Source organism: Stegodyphus dumicola, chromosome 4 (genome assembly GCF_044657685.1).
Source record: "Stegodyphus dumicola isolate Sdum_Otavi_A_Nest chromosome 4, ASM4465768v1".
Classification (NCBI taxonomy): Eukaryota; Metazoa; Arthropoda; class Arachnida; order Araneae; family Eresidae; genus Stegodyphus; species Stegodyphus dumicola.
Window position 1 is genome coordinate 224,480,174 of NC_140771.1, and position 14,515 is coordinate 224,494,688.

The window sequence follows — 14,515 nt, forward strand, 5'->3', positions numbered from 1 at the left end:
AAATACATTAACATATGATCGAAAGAAATGGTATTAAGAAACATCAGTGTTACTAATAAATACTGCAATCCATAATTATTGTACTTTTAATTGCTTAATATTTAAAAAATACAAATAATTTTTTATTAATTGGAAATTTTAGTTATGATATTTATACTTTCAAACACTACTAGTAGTTAATGTTTTTTCTTAAATAGTGCTGTCATGTATGTTGTTTTTTAGGTTATTATTTTATTTTTGATATGAATATGGGAAGTTTTTTTTGGTTATTAGATTTAGGTATATTTTTGTATGAAATATTTTTGATCACATTTATTAACTGCTTTATACAGTCTTTCTTTTGCATATTTTGGAGATAGCAATTTTCAATGTCTCTGAGATTTAACAGAAATAAATGTGATAATGGTGTTATCAGAAACGCTCTTTTTTACCCACATATATATCTTTACTTTTATTTCTGTCTGATTGAGTTTTATTTACTAGAAACCTACTATTAATGTTATATATTTATAATAGCCACTTTTATAATTACTCTCACTTAAGGGGAAAAAATGATGAAATCTTAAATAATCGTACTTAGAATTTAAATAATTTAAAAAATATAGTTTACAGTACTGAAAATAATTAAGGTTATTATTAATTATGCATATTTAGTCTAAAGAGAAAAAAATGTATTATCTTCTGGTTTTCAGGAAATGATAAAATATTTAAACTTTGGAAAAATACAAGGAATACAAAACTTTAAAAAAGAAGAAAAATAAATTATTAAGCTTATTTTTCTGCATAAATCAATATGTAACACAAGGGCATAATAACGACATTTTCGCAATTGTTGCAAAAAGGTGGAATTTTGCGAACATTTATGCGCCGTTAAGATGTCGTGATGCGATGCTTTCACAACTGAAATATCACCTTTTCAATAACGACGCAATAACGACGTCTATGCGACAAAAAGCTCATCTGCGAAGACGTAATAAAGATTTCTTTGCAACGGTTGCAAACCAGTGGAGTCTCGCAGACATTTGGGCGTGTTAAAGATGACATATTACAACGTTTTTGCAACATGACTCGTGACCAGTTTGCAACGTCGTAACGACGTGGGTGTATAAAGCAGTCATAGACATAATTATGCGAGAGGTATTAAAGCATCAAATAAACTTTCATTTTAGTAATGAAACTTCTTGTAAAGAACATAGAAATACATTGAGATCTTTTAACTAAAATTTTAACATAAATGTTTTTTTCGAAGCAAATACTTTTTAATTACATTATCACTTTCAGCAACTGTATACAAGGGCGAGACTGTGAGTTCATGTTTGGGGATAATTGTTTCAAGACAGAAATAAATCTTAAAGTAAGAAAGACTTGTTTGTTGAACCGATGCCTTTTGCGATAACGCTGTCATTTGTTTAAACGCATAAGAAAACTATAAAACGTGTACCATCTGTTTCACCTTCAAAGAATCGTCTGGAATTGGGGTTGATAGAGATTTTGAGCAAGGGTTAATGGTGTGTAAAATACTTGAATGTATGCTTACATCCGTATATTAAATTTCCGCAAATTGGTTTTACTTCTGTCGCAGGTAATTCTAATTCAGAAAACCAAATCACGTCACCCAGTACGATATCGAACTTTTCCTGTTTGAGCACTTTGGGCGACACTTAGTACGATGTTATGTAAACGATACATTTTTCTTTTCACACTTCACTATAGTACTAACAGCTGAATCTATTTGATTCTTTCTTGCTTGCGTGACTGAAAAACATTTTAGGCCTTCACGAAATATTAGAATTTCCTTCACTGAGGACATTCAGTGTTATTTTAGCATTCAGCAAATTTATTCGAAGGCGAAATTTCGTGCAAAATGACAATAAAATAGAATAAATATTAGCATTAATGGGGAAATGTTTCACACTCTAAAGGAAAATGTAATTCATGCACCACTGACGTGCATCTTTTATGCCTCATCTGTTTATTCTTCCGTTTATCTATATATACTTATTTATTTACTATTGGGCATGTTGTCGCATGGTAGCTGCTCGTATTTTAGTTCCCAGATAAACAGATAAAATCATGTTGAGTTCTATTTATGATATATATTAAATAGTTTCTAATACGTTCAATGAAAATGCGAGTAATTTAGCTTGATTAGAGCAAAATGTTCCTAAATCAGTTTAAGGCAGGGCTTAATTTCTAAAGTTGGAAGTGCCGGAGCCCTACGAAAGACCGTTAAGAAAGAGGAACAAGAATAAATAAATAAATAAAATTATTAGTAATTAAAAAATTAAATAATTAATCATTAAAATAATTATTAAAGAAATTAAATTACGAGATATTTCTCCCGCCTTCTTAGCATGCCTTCGAGGAGTAATAGTCAGCACGCTTGGAGCGTATTCGAGAAGTCCGTGGTTCGATTCCCAGTGAGGGCACTGCTTATTTTCACGTCTCTTGCTTCGAAATAATTCAATGTCCCTAAAATGGCGCCCGAAATAAAAAAGGTGGTGGATGGTGATTCTCTACCACCAGGATTTGGCTATTGGTTCCCCTAATCCCCAGTCGCCCTTTAAAAGGGGTACTATATAAGGTATTTCTCTCACCTTCTTAGTATGCCTTCGTGGTGTAGTAGTCAGCTCGCTCGACGCGTATTCGAGAGGTCCGTGGTTCGATTCCGGGCGAGGGCACTGTTAATTTTTCAAGTCTCCTGCTTCGAAATAACTTAATGTCTCTACAAAAAAATTAAAATTTAATAAAATGTAAAGAGATAAAATTAAATAAGCGATTTTTAGTATTATTTTATAACTATTATTTTCGAGATCAAATTTCTACTGAAATTGTTGTTCAGTTACATAAAATGATTGCCGGAGTCTTCTTATGTAGAGCTCCAGTGCGCTCCGGCTGGAACTATGATTTATCCTAAAACACCGCGAAGTACTGGAGCTGCGCTCCGGTGCAATTTAAGTTTTGGTTTAAGCCATAAAATCACTGAGATACAAGTTCTCTAAAATTCACGTTGAAAATGCGCAATGTCAGATCTTAAAAACCGCTGTAAAATCAACATCTCTTTTAACGACCTATGCACTAAAACTTTAGAATGTGTACTCTTGCTAGATCTTCAGAAGACAACTGCTTCTTTGATTTTAGATATTACATCTTTCTTAATTTGAAAGTAACGTCATTGAAAACGCCATCTCCTTCCTGCCATTTACTTTCCCGTTTTATCAAAACCTCGAAATACTCCCGTGTCATCCGCTGCCTTCCCCCACCGTTTCCCTCTTTTCCGTTTCATACGCTGATACTATCTTTCCCGTTCAGCGTTGCTTTTCCCGCTCCCGTTCTCTCTTTCCCATTTATGTATTGAAAAATCACTTAACAATAAAACAAATACCTGTTTTTGTCAATTAAAATGACTGGGACAAGAAGGGACCCTTACTAGTTTGGTCTGACTTAGCTTTCGATTTCTAATATTTATGGATATTTCCTTTTTCATATTTATGGATATTTCCTTTAGACGAATTATTCTGAGCAGAACAAATTTCAGGTATGTTCAGATACTTGTGCATCTGAATCTAGTTAACGTTTTTATTATATAGTGTTTTAAAGCAGTCTGCTTTGAAAGAAAATAAGAAATATACAATTAAGATTAATGCGTATGATATATTTAAATGTACAGCAAGCCCTCTTTAAATGCGACCTTCCACGAATTTAGAGGATTTTGAAGCTTTGTAGATGTGGTGGTCTTAGAATGGTGATTTTTACTGCCAGTGTTTGTTTATGATCTCAAAAACACAGGTCTCTCTCAGAATGCGATCTCTTAGAGATATCACCAATAGAGGATTTTCGCTGCAATTATTTTCTAATAGATTATTAGATATTTTTCCCCTCCTTTCCTGCCTTCGCGGTGTAACTGGAGGCCCGCTGGACGCGTATTCGAGAGGTCTGGAGTTCGAATCACAGCAAAGGATTTCTTCAGTTTCCTGATTTAAAAATATTCTAAGACTCTGCAGTCGCTCCCGAATTAAAGGTGGTGGGTGATAATTCGTCACCCCCAGGATTTGACTATTGGGTCCCCTAATCCTCAGTCGCTCTTTAAAAGAGGAAGTATATATGGTATTAGTATAAGGTAATGTAGAATCGGTACTTACTGTCTAGGAATATGATGTTCGTAAACTTACTTCCGATGTGGCTGTCTAGGGGCTAATAAACTAGTCCAATTTACAAATAACTTGAATATTTAATGAAACATGAATAGTTGCTACAAACTACAAAGTAATTACATACATAGAAGGAAATAGATGAGATTATTTACAAACGAAGAGAAGGAATCGTATTTCATAAGCAAACATCTTTGAATCGCGTCATCGTCTTAATGGCGGAATCGTCTGCCTTCGTCAGCGAAAAAGTGAAAGATTTCCTCTCACAGCTTGTCGCGTCATCCGATTATAAATGAACGATGCCAACCCACAACTGCTCGTCCATCCTGATGGAATGCGGCCTCGCATTCTCGTAGCACCACTGTCTACATCTAGGGATCTGAAAAACAAAATAAAAAAAAAAAAAAAAAAAAAAAAAGAGAGATTTTTAGTTACTATTGATGTAAAAGTCGTCTTAAATGGTTTATTTCAGCCATCTTTTCTCATCATCTTAACATCCTCAGAAATAACGGCGTTAGCTCTTCTTAAATGCTCTTTCAGTGTTCGTTCATCTTTAACAGTCTATCTGAATACATACATTTCACAAACACGTTTTCTTTGATGTTGTCTGGTACAACTCGTCTGGATTCGTCTTTACATACGTCTTAATATCGTCTGAATGCGTCTTCTTAGATACCGTCTGGATACGTCTTCTGAATGCGTGTTAGATATCTTCAAGATCCGTCATTCGAATGCGTCTTCTCAAAATCATCTTCTTTAAGCCGTATTTCTTCATACTTTTCATCCTTAGACATCATCTTCAGTTTTCTTAAATTAGTTCACGTCTTTAAAATAATAGTTCAAGTCCATTAGTCAAATCGGGAGAAATTTGTCAACTTGGGAAAAAGTTTATAATCAGGAATCGTCAAAATTGGTATTTCATTATCAAAGATCGTCTGTCCATGGTTTCAGGTATTCAGCACAGGTACTAGTCTTGAAAGGTCCTTCGGTAAAACCAACCTTCTCCACGTCGTATGTGTCATTAGGTTTCACCTTGGTGATTTTGTATGGACCTAAAAACTTGGATTTTAGCTTTATACCTGGCCCTAGTTGAGTGCGTTTAATAGCTACCATATCATTGATCTTGTATTTACGAGGGAGTTTTCGACTTCGATTGTAAGTCTTTCGATTCTCTTCCTGGATCTTCTGAATCTGCTTTTTCGCTTCTTTTTTCTCACCTTCTTTAATTTCTTTTCTTCTGTCTTTGCTTTCCGTATCAGCGTCGTTGTGATCAGGTTTTCTAACTGACTTCTGCTTTTCAATCTTCTCTTCTTCTTCGGTGGTCTCTGTAGTTTCCTTGTCTCCAGTGGTTTCTTTTGCTTGTCTGTTATCAGATATGTTACTGAAGTTTTTTTAGTAGAATTAGCAATTAATTCATCATAAACTCTAACATTAGACTCTTCTTTAGGAACATGCTTCTTTTGAGAATCTCCTTCTTCAGTGGCGTTTCTCCGCGTTGGCATCAAAGCTAATTTTATTGTGCTTGAGTTTCCTTTTTGCACTAATTCAAATTCATCTTTAATAGCATCATTTTCACTTATATCAGAATCTGCATCACTCGGGACGTCGTCAGAATTCACAATCAGGAAATCATTGCCACTTGCTTTGATTGTGGATGAGGTATCCAGATTGATCACATTCTGTACTGTAACAGGAACTATACTAACAGGATCAGTTTCTGGTTTTGGAAGTAAAAAAATATAATTAACAACTTTTTCAAATCCTTCTTCAGAACCATTTCCATTGCAATGAGCATTTTTCTGTTCTTCAAAATCATTCTCAGATTTCTTGTTTTCTGCGATAACACAAATATTGGATTGATATGACGAACCATTAGTTTCGAATTCACCTTCAAACCTTCCTATAGGCTTAGTTTTCCCATTACCAAACACCGTTAACTGTAGATCTGCTGACTTAAGTTCAGGAGAATCTATCTTCTTATGTATATCTTCTCGGATTAACGTTACCTGACTACCAGTATCTATTAAAGCATCAATTTGCAAATTACCCAAATTAACAGTTTTATGCATTTCTTTCTGACAAGTCTGAGTTATTGGAGTAACAGCTTTGGCATCTTGGATATTTTTAGATGATGTTTTCGAACAATCTACGGCTTTGTGTCCAAACAAATCGCATTTAAAACACTTAAATCCTTTACTCTTATTGTTACAAAAATTCGACTTATGGCCTAAACTTCCACAATTATAACACCTTGGTTCTTTAATCTTACTAGGTACAGCGCGTATTTTGTGTGTTAGTACTTGAATAACCCTTATTCTTCGTATCTGGAACGCGAATTTTCTCATAATTTTTTAATTTCTCTTTGAGTTCAGAAATAGTTTTACAACCGTACAAAACAATTTTGTTACTACTCTGAACTGGTATCCCATTGATTACATAATCAAGAATTGATGAATCATCAACAGAACCGCGACTGGCTATTTCACGCATGGCAATTAAATATTCGGAAAGTGATTCACCAGGTTTTAAGTGTCGTTTCTGTAACAAATTATGAAGTTGTGCACTGTTTATTTTAGAACCAAATTCAGATAAAAGATTTTCTTTTAATTTGTCCCATGATAGTATACCGTTCAAAGACCTGATAAATACTTTAGCAGAACCAGTAAGCAATTTTTTAGCAAACACAATTTTCTGTAATTCCGATAACTTAAATAATTTAAAAGATTCTTCTAAATCACCAATGAAGGATTCACCTGGATATGTATCAGTGCCATTAAATTCAGAAACAGTTTCTAAGATATCACGAAAATGTAGGGAAATATTGCTAGGCATTATAATGTTTTCATTCACTGAGTTATTTATGGGAGGTGATTCTGACAGAACAGAATTAATATCATCATTTTTATCAGAATCATAAACACTTTCGTTTTCAGATAACTCATCATCGTCATCACTTTCGGATTTTAAAAGCTTAAAATCACAAAGACTATTCAATATTAAATCACAGTTTTTATCAGGATTTGAATCATAATTAAGATGTAACAAATTACACACAGAAATAAAATCATTTGCAGTAAAAGTTTTAAGTAATTTTTGTTTTGTTTCTTCAATATTAAAGTCAGATGGAAAACCACAAAACTTACGCAATCTAGCTCTATTTTTTCGATCACCCAAAGCTCCAAACACAATTAGATGTAAAAGTTTAATTGACTTAAGTAGGCCCAGTCTTTAAAGAATTTGAAATTCTAGGAATAGAATTTAAGGTAGTCATCTTAATTCACAGTATCATAGAACACTATTCTTAGAAGTAACAATGTGGAAATAATCGAAACAAAACTTACTTCTCTTATTTTGTAATATTCATAATGCTTCTTCCTAGGCTCATCCCGGCTGAGCCCCAAATCTGTAGAATCGGTACTTACTGTCTAGGAATATGATGTTCGTAAACTTACTTCCGATGTGGCTGTCTAGGGGCTAATAATAGTCCAATTTACAAATAACTTGAATATTTAATGAAACATGAATAGTTGCTACAAACTACAAAGTAATTACATACATAGAAGGAAATAGATGAGATTATTTACAGATGAATAGAATCGACTGTTTTTTACATGTAAACATCTTTCAGTCGCGTCATCGTCTTAATGGCGGAATCGTCTGCCTTCGTCAGCTGAAAAGTGAAAGATTTCCTCTCACAGCTTGTCGCGTCATCCGATTATAAATGAACGATGCCAACCCACAGTAATAGACTGAAGCAATTAACTGTGGGAAGTTTGTAATCATAGCGTTTTAAACAAAGCTTCCGGTAAAATCGGAATTTCTAACAAAGTAGTAGAAATCGACGAAAACCTTTTCACGAAGCGCAAAAGCGAAGATGGTTGAATACTGACTGCTTTGATAAAGAAAAGGGCGTCAGTTTCTTCAGAATTACACAGGAATGACTGAAGCAGCTTTGAAGGGGTACACACAGAAAATAGTAAAAATAATTATTTAAAAAAAAATCTGAAATGTTTCAGATTTTAAATTACGTTCAAAGGGACGTTGTTTTAACGTTTTGTGTGTTACCTTTATTTATTAAATATCATGTTCTTGGCCCTTAAACCATAAAATTCAGTTCAGTAGCAATGTCGCAAAATAATTTAAAAAGGAGCCTATCTTTAGAATTTTCGATAGACAGTTCCGCGCCCGCTGGAGATGAAAAGTCCCCCCCCCCCCGCCGTAGAGTGTTGCCATTGCTCGCTTTTAAATCGTTGAGTTTGTTACTCAAAAATTCGTTAAGTTTTACAAAATATGAAATCGATAATAAAACAAATTCCAAATTTCAAGTTTGGTCTTCCACATGCCCATATTCGTAGGAGGATTACGTCATTCAAATTTCGATGGCTTTATGTACCGTTGTTTTATCACAATGCGAGAAATATACATACATTTATGCAGATTTTTCATTATTTAATTTCTTCAAATATAATGCAAGACTCTAACATTTGGTGGCAACAGTTTGAAAAGTGAAACGGACATTTATAGTGATTCAACGCAAAATCGCAAAACCAAAACAATATGGATTAATAATTATAAATTATGTATGCACATTAAAGTAAATATAAGGAATATTCTTCATTATATTCTTTCAGATGTACAGTTATTAATAATTAAGAAATTTTCTTTGTATTTTTCTGACAAAATTAAATCATCTCGGGTCTCAGCTATATAGATGCCAGATCATTAGGCCGGTGTGTGTATATCGAAGATATCATAGATTCAAGTTTAGGAAATTTTGTTATGAAATTTAGTTCCAAATCTCGTGCTGCTTATAGAGTATCGTTACAAATTTGCAGAATTGAAGTTAAGTTTGTCACGAACTCCTCTTTTGCATTTTGTGATGTATTTCTTTATCTTTATCTTAGCTATGTTAGGAATGCAGTTATAGCTTTCTTCTTGCAATACAGTTTTTCAAAATTTGTCAATAAATCTGTTTCAGTGAGCTTTTCTCAACACATGCAGCGTTTATTGTTATTTTTTTAATATCTTTTTAATGTATTGTTACGTTCGCAATGGATTGAATGCACAAGTCTGATGAAAAGTTAATAAAATTTATTCTTATCACAAGAGATAAAACAAAATGCTGAAATTTTTCCTCACAGATGCTCGTACACTATCACACAATAGTCATATTTTAAACTACTAAAACGTTAAATAGAACACGATTCAAAGTGCAGAGAAAGCTAATCCGATCTCACCGCGAATTCGCTACAGTAAACAACAGTTATCTAACCAACTGAACTGATATGTTTGTCTCCGGCTTTTATAAGCTTTTTAATCAGTCACGAGAAGCTTCTCGTAATTTCTCAAGGTTTCTGAAAGGCAAAAGAGTAGAATTACTGTTACAGTTAACACACAATTGCATTATTTAATTTTAAATATGAATTACGAGATATATATTTATTAAATGCGCGTGCTCATGTATTTTTACTTTTTTGACATAACTTTCTCTTAAAACTCGTCACACGCTGCATTACACGGGGAAATAAAATAATTTTTATTACAATTCTACCAAAAATAGCTAAATGAATACAAAATTCGTAACAATATAATCTATTTTCGAATATTACTGCTGAATGACCATGCCAAGTTTCAATGAATTCAGATTTCGATAAACTCATCTGAATCGAAATCTGAATAACCTAGGTGAATGAAAATATCGAGAGACAAATTCAGAATAATCACATTTGGTTGAAAATGGGAATTGCATTTCAAGCATGTGCATTATTTTGAAATTACTTCGCAGAAACTAATGTACTGATCAGAAGCCAACTGGCATTTATCATGTAATGTTCACGTAACGTTCATACTCTTTACAAATGATCCTCTCAACAACCACTTTTAAACAGGGAATGAGTAGAAGAAAATTCAGCCTTTTATAGCGTATTAATGAAGGCATGGAGAAGAACACCGGATAAAAGGGAAGGATTTTGTCAGTAGTGGTTACTGATGAGTAGGATAGGGGATAGCAATGGATGAATCGGCACAATTTTGAATGCAGGATGAAAAAGCAAAGAAAGAAACAGGAAATTCTCTTTAAAACAGCTATTCCAGGCTATTTGTCGTTTACAACAATATGTTCAAAGTATTGCTACGAAGGCAAAATTATACTTATGTCTAAATTTATCTTTACATTCCCCAAAATAAATGATAGTCTGTTAAATATACAATCGATGTAAATTCATTTTTTTGCAGGGAATGTGTGAAAAAAAAAGCCTAATTAGCATTATCGAGTCGAAAGTGATGAAACGATTTCTGATATGCAAATCAAGGCGTTACGTCATTAAACGGCGAACTAAGCTCAAAGTGGATATTGATTGAATTTGTGCAACTGCGCTTGATTTCAGTGGGTAAGGATTCAAAACGTTTGTTATAGCTAGAAGTATCATTTGGAAAAGTCTGTAAAGTGGCGAATCATCAACCGTTTAAACGCAGGACGGGCAATCACGGAACCAGTGAGACGTGTAAATATTTCAAGACAGGCAACCCAGGGCCTAATTTCTAAAATTAGAAGTGCCAGAGCACTAGAGAAGACCGTCAGGAAAGAGGAACAAGAATCAATAAATAAATAAAATTACTAAATAACATCATTGATAATTAAAACATTAAATAATTAGTCATTAAAATAATTAATCATTAAACTAATTATATTATTAAAATTTAATAAAATGTAAAGAGATAAATTAAAATTAAAAAAGCGATTAGTCCAAAATAATCCAAAGAGGTAATTTGCCCAGAAGGACTGTTAATTTTGTTTTGGCATTTTGCGTTGGTTCACTATAAACATCGGTTCACTTTTCAAATTGTTGCCACCAAATATTAGGACCCTGCACTGTATTTAAAGAAATTAAATAATGAAGAATCAACATAAATGTATGTATGTTTCTCGCATTGTGATAAAACAACGGTACCTAGAACCATCCAATTTTGAATAAAGTACATTTTCACAAGAATATAGGCATAAGGAAGCCCAAATTTGGAATTTGTTTTATTATCTATTTCATATTTTGTAAAATTTTAACGAATTTTTTATTAACAAACTCAACGATTTCAAAGCGAGCAATGTACAAAAAAAAGAAAAACATTTTTATCTCCAGCCTGTATATTGGAAATTCTAAAGATAGGCTCATTTTAAAATTATTTTGGGAAATTGTTGTTGAACTGAATTTTATGCTCTAAGTGCGAAGAACGTGATATTTTATAAATAAAGGCAACACACAAAAAGTTAAAAAAAAAATGCCTGTTTGGGCGTAATGTAAAATCTGAAAGCTTTCAGAATTTTATTACTCAAAATAAAATTTTCGGGCTCACATTTCTGCTGAAGTGCCTTCTTATTTAGGCTCTGGTGCACTCCGGCTAGAATTATGATTTATCCCAAAACTAAGAAATACCGGGGCCGGGCTGTGGTGGGCGCAATTTAAGCTCTGTGACAGCGTCTATGAAATAGAAACAATTTCAGAATTCTGGAAATTTTTAAGGCGGCTTAGACAAGGTCGTAAACGAATAACTACTGTTTCTCAAGATCGATTTCTGGCAATATCTGCTTGTCGTAATAAGAACTCTGTTGCTCGGCTGTTGAATTCAGAGCTTGCAGCCACCAATACAACTGTTGTATTACAGCGAAGTTTAAACAGAAAGTCTTAATGAAAAAATCTTTTGTGTCAGAAAGCCAAGGGAAAGGTTTCATTGTCTTCACAACAAAAAAGAGCATCAGAACTAGATCCCATCATATCAATTGTCCTATGATGTTTACTACTAATGAGTCTTAAGTTTAGTTTAACATGTGATTCTGAAGGGAGTAAAGAGATTTACATCTGAAGGGAGTAAAGAGAGCAAAATCTTTCTTTGAGCATTATGGAAAGTGTCAGTTTCGGTAATGCATTTTACAAAATATCAGGGCTTAATTTCTAAGATCAGAAGTGCCGCAGCCGTATGGAAGACCAGCAAAGAGGAACAAGAGTAAATAAATAAATAAAATGACTATTAAACGTCATTAATAATTTTAAAATTAAATAGCTAATTATTATCAAATTAATCAATAGCTATTTAATTAATGTTTATAAATTGTTATTTAATCAATACTTATTATATAATTAATTAATTAAAATTTAATTGAGAATTATTAGATAATTAATTTTTATTTGTTGAAATCATTAAAGATTGAAGTAATAAAATAATTAAAATTAAGTAAAATGTAAAAAGATAAATTGAAATTTAATAAGCTATTTTTAACATAATTTTATTGTTAAAATAAAATTTTTGAGATTTGTTATTCAATTACATAAAAGAAGTGCCGCAGCCTTCTTATTCAGCGCTCCGGTTAGAATTATGATTTATTATAAAAACTAAGAAACACTGGACCAATTTAAGCTCTGATCGTAGGAGGGGAGTTCTTTTATCATCACAAAATTGAAATATACTTAAAGTATAGCTGATGAAAATTCCAGGGTGAAACAGAATGGGGGAATGAGTGGGTGGAAACAAAAAATGAGGGGAATCTAGGTGAGAGAGAACGTTCTATTTGACCGTGGCTCTCTGCTGATATAATTATAGCCATCAAGCAGATGTGTGTCAGGGGTAAAATGAGTCCTAAATCTGACTCCTAAGGATGAATGTAAAGTTGCTGGTTACCCTTTCCTCCCATTAGTGGATACTGTGGGAAGACTATGTATAGGACGTGCTTGAGCAGTTTATCTCAGTATTTCACTCTTATTGTACTCGCTGCCACCTAACGCACATTTAAGAACACAAATTTTCCTTCCTGCGAGGATAACTAACTGTAAGCATCGATAACAATGCATTAGATACGATGGCATGGCGAGAAATTTACGCGTTTCTAAACAAACTCCCCCAAATTTATTGCCCTTCTAAAGGGAAAGGTTTCCGCATGTGAGTGAGGGGACTTAAGAGGCGAAAAAATCTCCTTTGACTATATAACATATTTTGGATTTAATGATAATTTTCTTAAACGGAAAATTGTTACGAGAATTTGATCCTAAACCTTATCTAGAGAGCATTTTGAAAAATCCGTTTCAGCCTTAGAACCACCCAGAAAATGAATTGATGTGTATAAAGAAGAAAATTATGTGTGGTAGCTTCTGCCATAAATTGCGCCTTGTAATGAAATTCATTAGCTGTTATATCTAAATTTCCGTGATATTTTATTATATTAATTTTTTTGTTAATTTTTAAGATTATTTTTATTTAATTTTTTCCCCTTTGAAAATTATTTTTATTTTCTGTTTTTGTAAAAAAGAAAATTTTAATTAGAATTTGATATTTTTTGTAAGGTTAAATTTACATAGCTCCACAGTTGTTTGAATTTCAGAAAAGGCCATAAAGGTTATCTAATTAAAAGAAGGGATGCTTTCGTGGAAAACTGCTTAAAGAAAACTGGCTCGTATTCTCATTACATACGATAAAATACACGAAAGCGCAGTCGAAACATTTCAACAATTTTATGCTCAGTTCCGATGAGCCAATGAACATAGTAAACGTAAATCCTTGGTGATCACTGATTTGCGAAACGCTATTTCACATGTATGTGTTATTTGAATTGCTTCAGTTTAATTTGTCCAAGGATAGAATTTCATTCATAAGCGGTTCAGCGATCATTCATCAGCACTAAATGTTGGCATCAGCTCTGGCTAGAATATATCAACATCTGGAAAGGATTTCCATCCACTGAAAATGAAGCCAAAGAAATCGTACAAATTGTAATAGCAGATGGTGGCGAAGGATTTTCAGATATGGAAGAAGAAAAAGGATTAATCGAGAAACCACAAACGAAGAACTGGATGATGACAGCCTGCATTGAAAGCAGTGATAATGAAGAACAAGATAAAGCTCCTGTGGAAATTGACTTAAATAAAGAGAGAAGAGAACTTTTTTGAGAGGCATTGAAAACCTTTTGCGTCAGTCCTTGTATCAAGCAAACAAAGATCGGCTTTTTAAAAAATTAATTGTGTCATGTACTTTTTAAGTAATAATAAAATCCTTTCAATTAACATTTCATGTTTCCTCTTTAATTACCAGACTATTTAGGTTTGCTTAAATTATGCACATTTTCTTTATCTAAATTTTTTACTTAACAGATTTTTTTTCCATAGAAACTTAGCTAAAAGCGATTCTGGCGCTATTAATAACTTAACTCATTGCATTCGGTAAGAATTTACTATATGTGAAAGTATTTCATGGCTTTTTATATTTCTGTTTAATGGGAAAGCTATAATCTCCAAGATTCTTAATTAATTGGCAGCTGTGACTGTGGCAGACACTTTAAAATCTCAAAAAGCGCTTTTATACAACTTTTGGAATTTCCCTGT